This window comes from Orycteropus afer, unplaced genomic scaffold (genome assembly GCF_000298275.1).
Source record: "Orycteropus afer afer isolate SDZICR_OR568_19922 unplaced genomic scaffold, OryAfe1.0 scaffold00449, whole genome shotgun sequence".
Taxonomy (NCBI): Eukaryota; Metazoa; Chordata; class Mammalia; order Tubulidentata; family Orycteropodidae; genus Orycteropus; species Orycteropus afer.
This window is the reverse complement of record NW_006922036.1, coordinates 2,020,598-2,037,035: the sequence shown is the minus strand read 5'-3', so window position 1 is coordinate 2,037,035 and position 16,438 is coordinate 2,020,598.

The following is a 16,438-nucleotide window of genomic DNA, read 5'->3' as shown; positions in this document are numbered from 1 at the left end:
GACCAACCACTCATGGCCTGCTGCACCCTGCTTCCTATTAGCCTGATTTCAGCTGCTTCTGCTAAAAGCCCAGCCCCCTCCACCTGCATGTTAAGGCCCTGAGCCCTGGAATTTTTCTTCTGTCTCTTAATAAATGCAGGTGCAGCTTACTTAATGGGTTGTCAATGGGCAGTGAGAATCTGGATGGCACAATTAAACAAAACAAATGTTCAGCCACTTCTGCCAACAGCTGTGAAGCTCAGGAAGCCATGTGCCCTGGGATACTGAGATCCAGAGGTTTCATATCAAAACTACAGCCCATCTCCATATGCATATGGCATTGTCCCTGTGCTCTTAGCATTATTTTTCTCTTAAACTTGAGAGTTCACAAAGCAGGGTAGAATGGCAGAGCAGGGATGCTCTTTAAGGAAATAATTGACATGCAAATGTAGATGAAGTAAGCTTCCTGCTTAATCTCAGCTTCCAGAATACTGCAGTACCCTCTTCTTCCCACAGTGGTAGTTCTGTGGTAGAATTTTTGTTTTCCATGCAGGTGGCCCAGATTCTTAGCTAATGCACCCATGCAAAGCCACCACCTGTCAGTGGAAGCTTTCATGCTGTTACAAGAAATAGGTTTCAGAGGAATTTCTAGACTAAGACAAACTACTAAGAAAGGCTTGGTAATTCACTCCCAAAACTCAACCAATGAAAACCTAATCAGTGCGGACTACAACTGATGGGAATGGCTCAGAATTGGACAGGGTTTTGCTCTTCTGTGCGTGGGGCCATCTTGAGTCAGAGGCCAACTCAATGGCAGCTATCAATAACATTCTTCCTACTGCTTTCAGTCTACAGCTCAACCCTCACAGCTTTGGCCGAGCTCCAATGGAGGCAGGTCCTGTGGGATGCAGGTTGGTCGAACTGAAGTCCTAGAAGCTGCATCAGCTATCCAGATGCGAGAGGTAGCCCTTGTCATCAGGGCCAGGTGGAAGTTGGGGAAGCCCATTCCAGTCAGCGGGAGCTCTGGTAGCATAGTGGCTAAGACACTTGCCTGCTAACCAGACAGCTGGCAGTTCAAACCCACCAGCCACTCCTCAGAAGGAAGGTTGGGCAATCCTACTTCCATAGTGATACTGACTCGGAAACCCAAGGAGGGGTCGCTATGAGTCGGGGCTGACTCGACGGCACATAACAACAACAACATTCCAGTCAGCAGGCCTGGGCTGCAGAAGGGCCCACCAATACAAATCAATACAAATCCACTTGTCCTAGGGTATTAGATGCTTGTTTTAATCTGGGCCAGAAGTCTCTGTTAGTAGTCTCATTCATCAATAAAAAAAGCTTTGAGGGTGAACACAAGTAGTGGGTTTACTGGACTGGGGCATCTCTCAAATATCCTATAGAAGGTTAGTTATGTTTTTTCTTTTCACACTAGCTCAGGAAGAACTGGTATAAGCTGTAATTTATACATTGACTTTCCAGGCTAAAAAATAGAAAATTTGAACTACAGGGCAAGCTCTGCTATAGGATTACCATTAATATTAATTTATCCTGTGTATTGAGAATGTACTATGTGCTGATTAGGCCAAGAAGTAGTTGTTGTTGTTATTAGTTGTCATCAACTTGATTCTGACTCATGATGATCCCATGTGTGCACAGTACAACTGTTCCATAGGGTTTTCAAGGCTGTGACCTTTCAGAAACAGATTGCAGGTTTGTCTTCTCAGGTGTCTGTGGGTGGGTCAAACCACCAAACTTTTGGCTAGTAGTCTAATGATTAACAATTTGCTTCACTTAGGGACTCTTCACTTACTTCTTGATAGCTGCCATTGGTCTCCAACTCACGATAACCCCATTCAAAAAGGAATAAAATGCTGCCTTGGTCCTGGCCCACCCCCATGATTGGTTGAGACAGATCCATAGGCCATTGGTGGATTTTTAGAAGTAAATCAGTAGATCTTTCTCCTAGTCTGTCTTAGACTGGAAGCTACACTGAAACCTGTTTAGCATCTTAGCAACAATACAAGCCTTCACTGACAAATTGGTGATGGTTTTGCCTTAGGTAATTGGCTGGGAATCAAAACTGGTCTCCTGCATGGAAGGTGAGAATCCTGCCACTGAACCACCATTGCTGACTCTACACTACTTTTCCCATCATAACTCATTGAATCCTCAATAGATGGGGACAGGTATTTCTCCGTCTTAGTGATATTAGTTCCAGACACAGAGAGATGAAGAGACTTGCTAGATTAGACCATTCTGTGGGGAGGGGGAGGGGAGCCAGGATATACTTCTAAGTCTCCTCACCCTGTCAGAATATTTTCTAGTCTCCCATGCCAGGGACTATGAAAGGAGAAAAACAAGTTGCAATCTAGTAGGGAAGGAAAGACTTTCAAGAGCAATGATAACATGAGAGAAAATCTGATTAGGAGCTTGGGGGAGGTGGAAAAAGCAGTCTGGTAGCATAGTATATAAGGCACTTGACTGATAATCAGAAGGCTGGTAGTTCAAAGCCACCAGCCACTCCTCAGAAGAAAGGTTGGGCAATCTACTGCCTCAGAAACTCAACGAGGAGTGGCTATGAATCAGGTCCGACTCGATGGCACATAACAACAACAACAACAAGAAACCAATGAGGTTTCTGGGATGGATAATGGAGACTCAGGAAGCTAAATAAAAGAAGGCAGGTTACAGTTGTCAGTGAGAAATACTCATAGAACTCACTGAGCCTGAAGGCCCAGACAGTAGTTCTGGGAGACCTGGAAACAGGCCCAAGGGCCCTCCTTGTCATGTCCCCAGCAGCTGAGAGACTCTGAGGAAGACCCTGAGTCTTTGTAGATCTGGGTACTTCCTCCACACAGTGGAGGTGATAACCCCTATTTTATGAGTCTTGCGTGAGAATGAAATAGGTGATATCATTAAAAGTCTTATAACTCAGGAGGCATCAGTAACCATTAGCTTCCTTTCCCTTCATCTAGAAGATTTAAAGGATAGAGAAATGGTTGAATTTGGAAACAGACAGAACAGAATTTGAGTTCTAGTTCTAGCCCTTACTTGCTGTAGGTGTCTGGCAAAGTCACTTATCATCTCTGTTCCTCACCTTTTCATCTCTTCAATGGAGATTATAATCTTGGGGAAGGGAGTGGTCAGGGGTACCAAGTGCCCATAAATGGAGCCTGGCAAGCACACATTTGATTTCACAAGATTTCCCATCCATGAGGGCAGGGACCGTATCTGGATTTGTTCACCAGCATAAACCTATTGTTTGACCCTGAAACACTCAACAAGAAGGAAGCAATTAAAAAAAAAAAAAATTGTTGAAAGAAAGAACCTCTAATTTTCCAATGGGCATGCAAAGATCTAGGAATGTTAAGTGCTATACCCATGTAAGGTTAACTTTGTCCAAAGTAATAAAGTGAGCAAACCTATGGATTTTTTCCAGGATGTCATGGAAAAAAGTGCAGAAAATGTCAGGGGGTACCACAGAGACTCCAGAACAAGGGAGATTGATCAGTGAATGTGATTTTTTTTTTCTCTTCTAAACTGAAAACATTGCAGTAACACCTTAAACTGAGGGAAAGAGAAGTCTCTACTTTCTCAAGCTGATCAGAGAAAAGTAGCTCAGAGTCTGACTAAACAGAAGGAGCATCTAGAATGTCAGATTCCTCAAACCAAATCAAACTCACTGCCATTGAGTCGATTCCAACTCATAACCACCTCTTTTGGGTTTCTGAGGTGGTAAATCTTTACAGAAGTAAATTGCCCAGTCTTTTTTCCATGGAGTGGCTGATAGGTTTGAACTGCCAACCTTCTGGTTAGCAGTCAAATGCCTTAAGCACTACACCACCAGAGCTCCTTCTGTCAGATTCTTAGAGTCCCTTAAATGCTACTGGTAAGATTCAAGGCAACCTACTAAATCCCACCAGCTGAACTTTCACCTCCATATCCCATTCTGATAAATGCCAAATGAGAATAGATCTGGACTAGTTTAGATGAATGGTAAGAATGATGAGGCAAAAATGGGATATTATGGCCTTTCTGAGTTAGATTGCATATGACACTATCTCATCTTCTACATACTGGAAAACCTATGGAAATTATCCTCTTTATCACTGAGCCAGTGACAGTAATGCTTAGGAGATGCTGTCACATTTTGGGATAGGAAATCCATCAATAGGCAGTAGTTAGAAGTGCTGAGATGCATGGAGACCCATTCAAACACACTTTGTAACACCATCCCAGGGCCCTGACCAGGTCAGGACTTGGTGTGCATAGTGAAGCTGGCACCTGGCTGCCCAAGGGTCCATTAGTCAATTTGCAAGTTATTCAGGGCCTACAGTCAGCCAATTTTTCCTATTACAACATCTCTGTATATGACTGATTTTAGATTCCAATGTCTTTTACCTAGCATGTTGTTGTTGTTGTTGTGTGCCATCAAGTCAGACCGAACTTATAGCGACCCCTCCTTGGGTTTCCAAGGCAGTATCAATATTGAAGTAGATTGCCCCATCTTCCTTCCGTTTACCTAGCATAGGACCATGGAAAATTATATAATCTATCTATCTATCTATCTATCTATCTATCTATCTATCTAATCTATATATCTCAGCCTCTTTTCTCATACATAGAAGAAAAGAATCCACCTCTTTAGGCTGTTGTGAAGAGTGAATTAAATAATGCATGCAAAACAATGAAGTGCTTAATACACTGGGGGAACTCAAGAAGTGGTTGTGGATGCCACCCTTGTTGCCTGTTTGATGAGTGTTAACTCATCAGCCACAGAATTTAGTATTAAAAGCCAAAGCAGGGGGGGGAGAAAAGGTGGCATCCTGGTGACACACTCCACCCAACAGAGACCTGAAAAAGCTGAGTGAAATAGGTGCAAATGATTATCCTGGGATATTGAGCATAAAATAAGATGACAAAGAATTAGATTGAGCAAATTTTGGAAAGGGAGGTCGAGTGAGGACAGGGACTGGGGAGATAGAAGAAGCCAGATCCCAACAAAGCATGGCCACTGTGAGGCACTGAAGGCATCATATAGAGGTGAGTAGAGACCAACTTCATGGAATCCACACTAAGACAGAGACATAGTGTACACAGATCTGTACTAAAATAAGTTGAGTAATATAAGCTGGATCTGGAAGAAGAAAATGCAGGGAAACAGGTGAAATTTGCAGGGCACAGGAGATTATGGAGTAAAGAGGGTGCCAGTGAAAGGGGAGTGTAACAACACACTATGAGTGAATACTAGCTGTTTGGGATGAGGGGCTATGTGAAAGCAAAGGCCTATGGGGTGGCAGTTGGAGACAATGGACTCTGGGTGATGCTCCACTTGATTGAGTCTGGGCAGGAAATGGATAGTCCTGACTGCTGCCTCCATTGGCATTGATTGTAGAACCAAGCAATGTGAAGTCTTTGACAACTTCAATCTTTTCTCCATTCATCGTGATGCTGCTTACAGGTCCAGTTGTGAGAATTTTTGTTTTATTTATATTGAGATGTAATCCATACTGCAGACTGTATTCTTCAAGCTTCATCGGTAAGTGCCTCAAGTCATCCTCACTTTCAGCAAGCAAAGTTGTGTCATCAACGTATCACAGGTTGTTAATGAGACTTCCACCAATCCGGATGCCACATTCTTCTTCATATTGTCCAGCTTCTTGGATTATTTGCTCAGCACATAGATTGAATAAGTGTGGAGAAAGAATACAACCCTGACACACTCCCTTCTTGATTTTAAACCATGCAGTGTCCCCTTCTTCTGTTTAAATGGCAGCCTCCTTGTCTATGTACAGGTTCCTCATGAGTACAATTAAGTATTCTGGAATTCCCATTCTTCTCAATGTTACCCATAATTTGTTATGATACACAAAATCAAACACTTTTGCATAGTCAATAAGACACAAATAAATATCTTTCTGATATTCTCTGCTTTGAGCCAAGATCCATCTGACATCAGCAATGATATCCCTTGTTCCACATCCTTTTCTGAATCCAGCCTGCACCTCTGGAAGTTCTCTGTCAATGTACTGCTGCAACCGTTTTTGAATTATTTTCATAAGATTTTACTTGCACGTGATATTACTGATATTGTTCGATTATTTCCACATTCTATGGGGTCACCTCTCTTTGTAATGGGCACAAATATGGATCTCTTCCAGTCAGTTGGCCAGGTAGCTATCTTGCAAATCTCTTGGCATAATTGAGTGAGTTCCTCCAGTGGGTCATCTGTTTGTTGAAACATCTCAATGGGTATTCCATAATTCCTGGAGCCTTGTTCTTCACCAGTTCCTTTAGTGAAGGTTCAACTTCTTCCTACAGTATCATTTGTTCTCCTGAAATTGATGAAGAGTGACCAGTTCTTTTTGGTACAGTGACTCTGTGTATTCCTTCTATCTTTCTTTTGATGCTTCCTGCATCATTCAATATTTTGCCCATAGAATCTTTCAATACTGCAACTCGAGATTTAAATTTTTCCTCAGTTGTTTCAGCTTGAGAAATACTGAGCGTGTTCTTCCCTTTTGGTTTTCAAACTCCAGGTCTTTGCACATTTCATTATAGTAATTGGTTTTGTCTGCTAGAGCACCTCTTTGAAATCTTTCAGTTCAGCTCTTATCTTGTCATTTCTTCCATTTGCTTTAGCTACTCTCTGTTCAAGAGCAAGTTTCAGAGTCTCTTCTGACATCCATTTTGGTCTTTTCTTCTTTGCTCATATTTTTAATGACCTCTTGCTTTTCTGCATGGATGATGTCCTTCATGTCATCCCACAATTCTTCTGGTTTTCAGTCATTGGAGTTCAATGCATCAAATCTATTCTTTAGATAGTCTCTAAATTCAAGAGGGATATATTTCAGGTCATATATTGGCTCTTGTGGACTTGTTTTATCCCATGAAAGGCAAGAAAGCCACCATTGAACAATCACAGCCACTACTATAACCTAGATACACAATTAATTCACATCTTCCTCTCTACCTAAATCTCTCTCATGCACATGCTTGATGCTCCTTTCTGCACTTACACAACTGAGTCTCAAAATGTAAGAGTATGACATTAATCCCTTATCTATCCTGTGTGATTTAAGCTCTCACTTCTACATCCTTAGTTCTCCAGATGTTTTATTCTATCACCCAAAAGATATGCCATTTCTCCTTATACTAACCCTGTGTCTTATATCTTTAACCAACCCACTTCTAAAATAAGTCATCAAGAAAATAAATGTGTGGCATAGAGTAGAAAATATGACAATAACATTTGGGAAAAATTACTATGCCCTGTACTGCAAGTGCATTGGTAAGCAGTGGACTGGACATTGTTAAGATCATATGCCCTAGGATCAGACTACTTGGCAGCACTCCTCTCTGTGTGAGTTCAGGCAAATTATTCAGCTTCTCTGAGCCTTAGTGCCCCTAGCTGTGAAATGAGTGTGGTCATGACTAGTATCAAAATAATGGGATTTGTGGAGCAATTAATTGTGGGGATACTTGTTTTTGGCACATGGCAGTGCTGGGTAAACTTTAGCTTTCACTATTATTTCATATGATCTTCATAGCACACCTGTGGGTGTGATTATTCTTCCAGTTTCACAGATAAGGAAATTGAGGCTCAGAGCATTTGCTAGTAATAATCTTGCTAGCAAGATAGTACTAGATTCCTAGGCCCAGGTTGCCTGCCTCAAAGTCCCATCAACACGGCTGCTCAGGAGTGCTTGCTGCACATTGTTTTCAGAACATGTGTTCTTCTCTCATCCTTGGTTCCAGCCATTGAAATTCAGGCTTTTCTCTCTTGTAACCCTGGGAAAGAGAGAGAGAGAGAGAGAGAAAGTAGGTGTCATGAAATAGGTAGTGAGAAGAACAGCCCTAAGACTTTAGCCTACCTCTGTTCATTTTCCTAAATCAAAGTTAATCTGACAAGGATGAGTCCTTAATGAATGATTCTTACCCAAGGCCCTGAGTGTGGTGGTTTTGTCCACATTTACAGCATGTTACAGCAAAATATTCTTGGCTGTAGATAGGAATGACCTTAGTGTGATGAGTTCTGCAATTCTCTCTCTCTCTCTCACACTGAGATAACAACTAAAAATAAAAGTACATTACAAGGACCACGGGTGAGATCTATTTGGCAAAACTCTCCACCTCAGAGCACCTGCTCAGTCCAAACCCCAGATGAGCATTAGCTGATTAGCCTGGCCTCTGGGTGTGAGGGGAATAAAGAATCATTCTGTCAAGGGTTTGGGGGAGGCAGATCAGGAAACCAAAACAGAGAAGGGACACTTGCATCACCCTTGAGAGAACATCAGCTCAAAATGAGAATTCTTGGAAGAGAGATCCTGCATCTGTCTACAGATCCACTCAGACTGCACAATGGATGGATGCTACACATATCCCAGCCCTGCATAATTTCTCTCTGATCTTCCTCACCAAAGGACTTGAACCAACTCAGAGCCAGCCTCTCTGTGGGACTAGTGAGGGCCAGAAAACTTCCTTCCTTTTGCAAGACCAGGTGTCTGTGGGCAGCTCTGTGTATTGGTACTGGCAGCTTCCTGAAATGTGAAGAGTTTGAGCTTAGACCAGTGACTGCCTAATGGTCTGCACATTAGAATCACCTGGGGGAAGTTCTTAAAATTTCCAAAGTGCAAGTCACCTTCCAGACCAACTAGCTCATAATCTCTGAGGTGGAATGTGGGCATTGGTATTTTTGAAGCTGCCCACATGACTCTAGCATGTAGACAAGTTTGGGAACCATTGTTTAGAACAGTAGGTCTCTCCCAGAGATGACTTCACCCCCAGGGGACATGTGCCAATGTCTAGAGACATTTTTGGTAGTCACAGGGGGCGTGGGTCATTAATACTGGCATCTAGTAAGCAGAAGACGGGGATGTTGTTAAAAAAAAGAACAACAACAAAAAAAAACCTTATAGATCACAATGATCTGATCCCATTGTACATGGGGTTGCCATGAGTCAGGACCACCTCAACAGCAGCTAACAAAAACCATGTGGTCTACGGATTGGGTATTACTTTCCTGTGGCTTCCATAGCAAAATACCACAAAGTGGGTGATGTAGAACAACAGAAGTTCATTCTCTCATAGCTCTTGAGGCCAGAAGTCCAAAAGCAAAGTGTCAGATTGTGAAAGCATTATTCCCACCTCTTCCTCTGTCTTCTCATGGACCTTCACATGGACTTCTTCCCACTGTTAAATTTGTCTTCTGTCTATATCTTCTCCTCTTCTTATAAGGACACTTGCCATTGTATTTAGGGCCCACATTAAATACAGGAAAGGAGCTCTGGTGATTCAGTGGTTAAAGTTCTCAATTGTTAACCAAAAGGTTGATACAAACCCATCAGCTCCTGCCTGGGAAAAAGATAAGGAAGTCTGCTTCTGTAAAGTTTTACAGATTTGGAAACCCTATGGGGCAGTTTTACTCTGTCCAGTAGGGTTGCTATCAGTCAGAATTGACTCAATGGTTGTGTTCTTGATTTGGTGAAATCCAGGATGGCATCATCTGTAGATCCTTCACTTAACTACATCTCCAAAATCCCCTTTTCCATATTAGGTCACATTCATAGGCACTGAGGGTTAGGACTTGAAAAACCTTTTTGGTGGACCACAATTCAACCTTCTGCAGACCAGTAGCATCAATATCACCTGGAGCTTTTTAGAAATGAAGAATCTCAGCCTCTACCCCCACTCAAGCCTCAAAATCTGCATTTGTATAAGATGCCCTGGAAATCTGTAGGCATATTAAAATTTTTAGAAGCACTAGCTTAGATTCTTTTAACAACAATTAAAAAAGAAAAACACTGGCATTGAGTCAATTCTGACTCATATAGATTATCTTAGAGTATTTCTATATATTTGTAGGTCCTTCCAGTTTAAACTATTCTGCTAGGATTTCCATACAGAGTAATCATTTCCTTTGCACCAAAATGCTCGCCACACCTCTTCAAGTTTATGTCTTGGAACAACCACAGAATCAGACAGGTCTGGGTTTGGATCCCAACTCTGGGGATAAATTTAAGATAAATTGAGGGTCAACTTAAGTTCAGTCTCTGTTGCCTAATCTAATTTGAAACTGGAGAAATGATACAAAGATTGAGATATACTATGCAAAATTAGAGCTAATGTCACATCAATGTAAGTTGGAATCTGGGTTCTACCAACTTCTCAGTTTTTGACTTTGAGCACCTGACTTTCCCTCTGTGAACCTGAAATCCTTCTCTATATTAAAAAGAAATAAATAAATGAAAAATCAAACCGTGTCCTCGAGATTAAAAACCTAGCATGGTGTTGATGCTCACTGCAGTCATCCCTTGCTTCCGTTTCCCAAATTCTGGCAGGTGCTGCATAGATAGGACAACCTTCACTTCAAATTTCACACTAAACAAAAAAACCATTGCCATCAAGTCAATTCCAGTGACTCTATGGGACATGGTAGAACTGCCACATAGGGTTTCCAAGGCTGAAATCTTCACACAAGAAGACTGCCATATCTTTATCCTGTAGAATTTCTCACAGAAGCACCCTAAATCCCTCCTCTGTATCAATCTGATAAGGCATATGTTCACAGTCATAGAGTCCCTTTTACCCACTCTCGGGCTAATGCATAAGGAAGATGTTGGCATCTGCTGTTTTGTCTCATCCTCTGTGGGGATTGCAGCTCATGGAGGATGAGATGCCCACATGTCTTCAGCTACAATCCCACAGCACTTTGCAGTCAATGATGTGTACAAGAAATCAACAATTCTGTTCTCTGAGTGTTTCTGAATTCAAAGCACCAGTGAGTAAGAGGGGCCCCTGATTGGTTTATCCCAAGCCCAAACCCAAGTCAGTTTCATGTCTCACACTTCCTTCCCATGGGTCATGTTCCTGCCCCAAAAGCGCTCCCTACACACACAAAGAATGCAATCAATGAACAGTGGCCTATTGGGAGTTTCTGCAGGACATGATTGTTCATCTTTTCTCCTCAAGTAGATTGTAAGTGCCTCAAAGTGGAGGTCTTTCCTTTCTCCTTATTCTAGGTTCCTTGGGGCCCTTAAATCAAGGCTAAACACACAGCAGCAGCTCAACAAATTTCTGCTGTTTAATTGGTAAGTTAGTTAACTGCTTAGGTCATGGCTGCCTGTAATAAATAGGACATAAGTATAAGACACGCATGCTGTAATTACATAACCTCAAACTATGTCTTTAGAAAACTCCTATAACTTTCTGAATATTTTACTACATTCAGGAAAGACACCTTGTCTGGCCCTCAACACTAACTCCTAAAAATGTAGACACTTTACAAATTAAGGATGATGAGAAGGAAAAGAGGAGACATAAAAGTCTCATGCTCATAAAGCTTCTTAGCTTCTATTGTCGTGTGGAGAAACCAGACTAGGCACTTTGTGACAATTATGAGGCTGAGGCTGGAGGTGTGGGAGAAAAGATGGGAGAAATGAAATGTGGAACAGCCAGAAAGAATGGGAGCTGAAAAGTATGCCCTCTGGAGAAAGGAGTACAACTCTTGAGGAGGAGTCATGAACACTGACTGGCTTTACAATAGGAAATGGGAGGAGGAGGACTCCTGGTTCCAGGAAATATAGCAAACAGCCACAGACAGGAGTGTAAGAACCACATCAGATGACCTGACCCAGGATAAGTTTCAGTGATCTTGGTTGGCAATATCACTGATGTCAAGTTTATTGGTTTAATCCCAGGAGCCAAGTAGCAGAAGTTGGAAGATGTTCCTTCTCCAATAATAAAGCAACTCCAGGGTAATGGACCTGAGTACAGAGATGTCCAGTTCTACTCTTTGCCACACAGAGAGTAAGTACCTGCTAGTTGCTGTGGCAAAGCAGCCATGAAAAGAAATGTCTGTGACCATTGACTTTCCCCCAGTTAAAAGAAGACATCCTAGATGCCCAACTTCTTATAAGAGAAAGCAGGCCAGACTTTGGTGCAGTAAATTAGTTGGTATGGCTTTTCTAGCCATACTCTTTGTAACTCCCACCAGATTACTAGTAAACCCACTGCCATTGAGTCAGATCTGACTCATAGTGACCTCTCCTTGGGTTTCCAAGGTGGCATCACTATGGAAGTAGATTGCCCAACCTTCCTTCTGAGGAGTGGCTAGTGGGTTTGAACTGCCAGCCTTCTGGTTAACAGTCAATTGTCTTAGGCACTATGCCATCAGAGCTCCCAGATTACTGAGTGGAACCATGCAAATAAGGTGTGTAGAACTCTAATATGAGGATTGGTTAGTTTTGCTGTGCTACTGGACTTAAAATAAAATGAGCCCTCATAGAAGTAGAAAGGAGATCTCACTGCCCTCAAGAGATAAGAACTGGGGATGGAGTGTAGCATATACTTGGATTCAAGATCCTCTGTAATGATACTGCCTCAGAAACCCAAGGAGGGGTCGCTATGAGTCAGATTCAACTCTAGGACACATAACAACTACATGCTGGACCTGCTTGGCACAGATGCCCCAGCTGAGACAACAGGCTGAGAAAGCAGCAGTGGAACCAAGAGGCATGAGAGAGAGCAGCAACCTTGCCGGCCCAGGGCATGATAAAACTGAGTGCCCTAGGGCAGGAACTTTGCTGGCAGAGTGGAGTATACCTAGGCATACATATTGGCAGAGCCAGAAAAGCTTTGTAATACTTGCCCAAGCAGGGCAGAGGCCAGACCGAGAGGCCAAGGGCCAGAGAGGCATGCCTGAGGGTGTACCAGAGAAAATACTAACCTGATGGAAGAACTGTGTCCTGAGCGAGTTCCTGAACCTGAGTTGTAGCCTGATACTTCCATCATAAACTCCCATAATCGTAAGTATTGTCTGTGAGTTCTGTGTGGCCATTGCAAAGAATTACTGAACCCAGCAGAGAAGTGAGTGCCATGGGAGGGAAGGCTGGTGTCAGAGTTAGTAAAAAGGTTGGAGAGGATTTCAGGTAAGATGGCAGAATAGGCAGACAGACTGCACAGAACCTGTTCAACAACAACAACAACAACAACAAAGGAACCAATTAACACAGATACAGAAGATAATCCTGGAGCCCTGAGCTTTGAAAAGAAGGATACAAAAGTGGACTAAACTCCAACTAGTAGAAGAACCTCAAGAGAACAATGAAAAAGGAGACATACAGAGCTGCAGACTGTCAGCAATCCTGACAACACAGGCAGCTTGGATACTGCCAAGTGGTATTAGGATCTAAGAATTAATCTAAAAATCAGCCCTGCTAACCAGGGGCTGCACAGAAGATTACACTTGTGGCTGGTGAATAAAAGGGAAAGCAGTGAAGAATGAGACAGGCTGAGCTATGGACTTTTGGCTCTGGAGGGAGCAGCCATTTTGAATATTTGCAAGCAGTCGAGTATTTTGGATATTTAAAGTGGCAGCATTCTCTCAGATTTCAGGGACCTAAGAATAGACTCCACTTGACGGGGACCACAATGACATACTAGACACAGAGGACTAGAAAGATGCAATATTTCTCTTGTTATTCTTATACCCCACACCCTCTTGGTGAATGGAGGTGCAGTCATCCCTCACTCCCACCCAACTTCTGGGCCAATAGGCATTCCATCGAAGTCTGTGTACTCTGACGAACCCTGGATTCCCTGCCCAACTTTACCCAGATTTTTTAATCTATTTACTTTTTTAGTTTGTTTTTGTCTGTTTAATTTTTTTGTTTATTATTTCATCTATTTTATTATTATTCTTTCTTTTTCCCTTCTCAGGTTGTGGTTTGCAGCCTTTTCTCTCTTCCCTTTTCCTGGTTCCCAATTTTTTTCTTTCTTATAGTTCTCCCCATTTCTTGTTTTGTGTTTTGCATTTTTCTCATTTTTTTCTTCATTATTCTTTTATTCTACCTCTTTTCTCTTATCCCAGCCTCCCCAGATATTGCAGGTTCCACACACCCTTCCCCCTTTGTTATTAATATTTCTTTTAGCATGTTGAAATATTTATTTAAATATTTTCTCTCAATTATTGCCTTTTTTGTGTGTGATTATTCATGTGTGTTTATGCAGTGTGTGTTGTTTCTTCTATGCTTTATATTTTTTTATGGGTTTTTGATTCTTGTTTTTGTGTAATGGACTTGGAGACAGCAACTGTGCCCATATGACCCAACCACACCTACACCTCCTGCAGCTCCACTTACTGAGGAAGAGCCACCACTTCCTCTGCATCAACTGGCCAACAATACATGACCACCAATAAGAGCCTGAATCATCCTTAACTGCTCTTCACAGTTAACAGAGACCTATGCAGCTACTCTCCTACTCTATCACATCCACCAGGAGACAGGTGGTGAGTGCATAACTGCTGCCAACTAGCAAATAGAGGAGGACAGTACCATGCTTAATCAGATATATCTAAAAAAAAGACAACTACAATTTGGGCAAATCATTCTAACATACAATCACCAATTCAATACAAATATAACAAAGTCACAATGTGTCAGAGACAACTGACCATCACACTCCACACAAATAAGCAAGATAAAGCACTAGAAACAAGGGAGAAGGATACAGACTCAGAACACTCCCTGATAAGGAATTCAAAAGAATTCTATTTAGGTACCTTCAATGGATTGAGAGAAAGATCAAAGAAAACATTGACAAAATTAAGGAAAACACAGGCAAAAAAGAACAATTTTGGAAGAAAATACAAGAACAAAATGACAAAATGAATGAAAAATTAGAAATGATTCAAAATCCACACATAGAAACCCAAAAGATTAATATTAAATTTTCAGAAATAGGTAACACATAGTTCTGGCTACCTAGTGCCACTCTGACAAGAAATATACCACAAATGGGATGGCCTTAACAAACAGGAGTTTATTCTTACAATTTGGAGGCTTTATGTCCAAGTTCAAAGTGCCAGGTTCTAGGGATTGGGTGAAAGCCCCTCAACCTTGGGGTCCAGCTCTGCCTCCTGCTCCTGACCCACTGAAGCTAGAGGTGTGTCTTCACTCAGACAGCTGCTTGCTGCTGAGGCTGAGAAGCTCCATGTAAAAGTAAAAAGTAAAAAGGCACAGTCCTGATGTTACCAAACAACATGGCAGACCATTAACTTAAGTCCATTGCAAGTCCCAATGTTGGCAAAGCATAGCAGGCTGCTGAGCAATGACATGGCTACATGCAGGGTCCAAGCATGCCATAGGCTAGAGACCATTCCTAAGGCTTCTCCTTAAATACAGGAAGCAGACCACATCCCAAAAGCAGCTACTCAGCTGCTTGTTGTAGATCCCACTATGGAGTTGATTGGCAGTCTCATCATGGCGGGGCAGTCTCACCAGCTGCCCAGCCACTCAACCAGGCCCAGCCAAGATGACACACAAACATAACTACCACAATTCCACCTCTTGTCAACTTGGCACCTGTACAGACCTTCGATGGTTGGTATCTGGACAGGTCTCCTCCACTGGGTGGCTCCAGTCTCCGAGTTCATATAAGTGGCTACCTCACCCCCTTGGCCTGCCGGCCCATTCCTCTCCCTCTTTGGCATGGCAGCCCTGCCCCCTCACTCTTGGGCAGCAGCTATGGCTCCATCCCACTGTCTCACATGAACAAGCAACCCCACACTCCAGAACCAAGTTGGTGAAGGCCTGGCTCTTTGAAACCTAGGGGCTGTGGTCATTCCACCCCCAAAAGCTATGGTCCTACCCTTAAGGCTGAGGCAGCTCTGCTTCCATTTCCTTGGTCTCTCCACTTCTGCCGATTAATGCCCATCCACTCAACCAGGCCCAGCCAAGTTGACACACAAAGAACTACCACACACATTGAACAGGCAAAGGGGTAGAATTGAATCAATAGAGGACAAAATGAATGAGATTGAAGACAAATAACTGAATACTGTTTTGGAAAGAGATCAATAAGAAAAATAGATCAAAACAAAATGAAGAAAGCCTAAGATTCATGTGGGATACCATCAAAAGGAATAGCCTATGTATAATTGGAATTTCAGAACAGAAAGAGAAAAATAAAAGCACTAAAAAAATTTTCCAATATTTGTTGGAAGAGAACTTCCTTTATTTGATGAAAGATGAAAATATATCCACTCAGGAGTCCAAAGAACCTTAAACAAGATAGACTCCAAAAGAAAATTACCAAGACCTATCATCATCAAACTGACAAAACTAAAGACAAAGAATGAATCCTGAAAGCAGCACAGGAAAAATGAAAAGTTACCTACAAAGGTCAACCAATAAGTCTAAGCCCTAATTTCTCCACAGAAACCATGCAGGTAACAATGCAATAGGATGGTATATATAAAATTCTGAAGGATAAAAATTTCCAACCAAGAATTATATACTCAGCAAAATTGTCCCTCAAATACAGTGGTGAAATTAGATTTGCAGATAAGGAGAAATTAAGGGAATTTGTTAAAATCAGACCAACCTTACAAGAGATATTAAAGGGAGTCCTTTGAACACAGAACCAATAATAGCAAACAACAACTGACCATTAA